Here is a 3,653-nt window from a genome sequence, read left to right as displayed (position 1 = left end):
ACTACAGGCACGTGCCACTGTGCCTGGCTAGTTTTACATTTTTTTTTTTGTAGAGATGGAGTCCTCTTATTTGTCCTCCTTGTCCTCAATTCTTTCAAAACCATTCTTAGCTTGGAGACAGTACTAAGGCAGGATGCAGGCCACATTTGGCTCAGGGACCAATAGATTTCTAACTCCTGGGCTATATCATAGTTGTTTCTTTTTTAAATACTTCATTATTAATGGAAAGTTAGATTGTTCACATTTTTCACTGTTTCAAGAAATGCTGTGGTTAAAATCTGACTACTTGTGTTTTTGTGGATATATGCTGTATTAGTCCGTTTTCGTGCTGCTGATAAAGACATACCTGAGACTCAGTAATTTGCAAAAGAAACAGGTTTAGTGGACTTACATTTCCACGTGGCTGGGGAGGCCTCACAATCACGGCAAAAGGCCAGGAGGAGCAAGTCACGTCTTATGTGGATGGCGGCAGGCAAAGAGAGAGCTTGTGCAGGGAAACTCTTGATTTTAAAACCATCAGATCTCTTGAGACTCATTCACTATCATGCGAACAGCGCAGGAAAGACCCACCCCTATAATCCAGTCACCTCCCCCTGGGCTCCTCCCATGACATGTGGGAACTGTGGGAGTTACAATTCAAGATGAGATTTGGGTGGGGACCCAGCCAGACCATGTCATATGCTAATAAAGTCCTAGAAGTGTAATCAACGGTTAAAGGGTTTTGTATTTATATTGAGATAGATATTGCCAAATTAACCTTTGCAAAGTTTGTACCATTTATATGTCCACAGATAAGAGTGTGAGAGTGCTATTCCCTACGCCCTTGTAAAAACTTGATATTATCAAACTTTTGAATTTCCACCCATCTGATGAATAAAAAATAGTACTTCACTTTAAAAAATTGTATTTTCCTCATTCTTAGCAATGTCAGGAATCTTTTCATGTGTTTATCTGGCATTTAAATGTATTTCCTGTGAATTTCCTGTTCATTAGTTTTTTGTTCTTTTCCTGTTAACTTGGAGAGCTCTCATTAATTCTTTCTTTATTTTACATGCTGTAAAACTTCCAAGTCTGTCAGTTGTCTTTTAACCCTGCTTAGAAATTTCATACTTTTATTTTATACAAATGAATAATCATTTACTTTGTGACTTGTGGGGATGTTGTGTCTTGCTTTGGATGTTTCCATTATCAAACTAAAAGTGTGTATTTATGATAGGACATTTGACTAAATTCCTATCAGGATTTGATGTAAGGAAAACATTGGTTACTCTCAAACAACTTCTATGCTTTTTTGTCTTGACTGGGGATAAGCTGGGTACTATGAAAAGCTAGCTCCCAGATCAAAATCTATGGCAGAGAAGTATGACATCAGGAGACCCTAAATATGAATGGGTCAGCTTTGAGAATTTGAGTTTGTGACAAACTTGATCAGCAGTAGAAGGGTGTTGTTGGGAAGCAAGGCCTGGAAATAGGGATGGATGCATGAAATCTAGGACAGTCTGTAGCCATATGTCCCGAACCTGTGAGCTTACAACTTCTCCAGGCTCACAATTCTTTACCCACAATTCAGAAATCCAAAAAGCTCTAAAAACCCAGGCTTGGTGGAGGTGAGAGAAGCGCCTGCTGCTGAAATCTGGGGACAAATAACCGGAGTAGGTTTGTTCCTATACCTCGGTGAGTCGCCGGCCTGCTGGGAACGGGACTTCTAAAAGGAACTATGTCTGGAAGGCTGTGGTCCAAGGCCATTTTTGCCGGGTATAAGCGGGGTCTCCAGAACCAAAGGGAGCACACAGCTCTTCTTAAAATTGAAGGTGTTTATGCCCGAGATGAAACAGAATTCTATTTGGGCAAGAGATGCGCTTATGTATACAAAGCAAAGAACAACACAGTGACTCCAGGCGGCAAACCAAACAAAACCAGAGTAATCTGGGGAAAGGTAACTCGGGCCCACGGAAACAGTGGCATGGTTCGTGCCAAATTCCGAAGCAATCTTCCTGCTAAGGCCATTGGACACAGAATCCGAGTGATGCTGTACCCCTCAAGGATTTAAACTAACGAAAAATCAATAAATAAACGTGGATTTGTGTTCTTGTATTTTTGTTAAGTGGATTAAAGAATTTATTACCTTAAAAAAAAAAAAAAAAACCCAGGCTTAAAAAAATTTTTTGTTGTCAAAATCTGACCTAAATGGTTGTCAGACCACTTAAAATCTTTTTTCTACTTAGTTTTAAAATTCACACATTTTGCTGTATAAATAACAATGTGGTTGATTTTACATTGTTGCTCCTGGCCCTACTGGAGGGTATTGTGTAATATATGGTGTATGTGTCTCCTTACCTTTCTGGAATCAAAAAATTATAAATTCTGAAACATATCTGCTCTCAAGGGTTTTTCTTAAGAAATTGTAGACTTGTAATAAATATTTTACCTGAAGGCCCAGGCAAAAATAGCTCCCTTCTTGCCTGTTTATGGTTTCTGATTTGACTTTCTAATATTATTTTTAATGATTTTGATGCATATGCATTTTTAGTATGAGTTCTCAATTTTTTTGGCAATAGAGGTTCCCTAACAGGATCCATACTAATCCTTGCCCTTGTGTAATACCTTCCTATATTAAGTCAGAGCTGCTCTGTGTGCCCATATAGAATATAGACAGACGTGAAGATGTGAGACTTTGGAGGCTAGGTTATAAAAGGCATTTCAGCTTCTGCCTTGGTCTCTTGAATCTCTCTGCTTCTGGGGGAAGCCAGCTGCTATGTGGTGAAGACACACAGAGCTGCAAGGAGAGGCCCAAAAGGAGAGGAGCAAGTTTGCTAGCCACATGAGCAAGACGTCTGGAAGTGGATCCTCCAGCCCCAGTCAAGCCTTCAGATGATTGTAGTCCTTACATACACCTTGACTGCAAAGTTATGAGACACCCTGAGTCACAACTGCCCAACTAAGCCTCTCCCATATACATGATCCCCAGAGATTATGAGAATAACGTGTGACTATTATCCTTTCAGCCACTAAGCTTTTGGGTGATTTGTTATGCAGAAATAAATAACTAAAACAATGAGTAATAACTAATAAATAAGTCTACAGTTTGGAAAACTGTTTTCTGTGGAGCCCCAAAACTAATATAGTGTGTTATTTAATTTCTGAATTTTATTTCCTGCATAATTTGCATATTGACTTAATCTGGTATTTTATGTATTTAATATTTTGCCCCTTTTTTCCTTTCTTTGTCTCATAGAACTGCTGTTATAATCAAATTCTTATAAAACCTCTTATGTTGGGACTGTTGTGATTAGGGTTCAGAAATAGTTTTGTATTGACTATTTATTACTGTGTAACAAGCTACCCCAACACTCAGTGTTTTAAGGCAATGACAATTTACTGTATCTCATGATTCTACAGATTGGGAAGTTCTACTGGTCTTGCTCAGACTCCCTCACAGATCTGGTTCTACTGGAGCTGGAGAGTCTAAGATGGTGTCACTGTCATGTTTGGGACCTTGACAGGGATGATTGCAAAGGTAGGACCTCCTTCTTCACATAGTCTCTCCTTGGCATTTAACCCCAAGATTTTTTCCGTGGTGGCTAGGTCCTAACAGAGCAAAAGTAGAAGCTCTAAGGAGTCTTGAGGTCAAAGGTCTGGAACTTTCACTGTGT

At 39.3% G+C, this 3,653-nt stretch overlaps 1 pseudogene across 1 annotated transcript; it reads left to right on the top strand.

The window, feature by feature from the left end:
- The first annotated feature begins 1,607 nt into the window (after positions 1 to 1,607).
- Positions 1,608 to 2,145, top strand: LOC105522848 (annotated as a pseudogene). Its single transcript, XR_001003502.1, has one exon. The product of XR_001003502.1 is annotated as a 60S ribosomal protein L35a pseudogene (transcript).
- The last annotated feature ends 1,508 nt before the right edge of the window (positions 2,146 to 3,653 follow it).

This window comes from Colobus angolensis, unplaced genomic scaffold (genome assembly GCF_000951035.1).
Source record: "Colobus angolensis palliatus isolate OR3802 unplaced genomic scaffold, Cang.pa_1.0 Scaffold442, whole genome shotgun sequence".
In the NCBI taxonomy this organism is placed as follows: domain Eukaryota; kingdom Metazoa; phylum Chordata; class Mammalia; order Primates; family Cercopithecidae; genus Colobus; species Colobus angolensis.
This window is presented reverse-complemented; position numbering and strand designations above follow the sequence as displayed.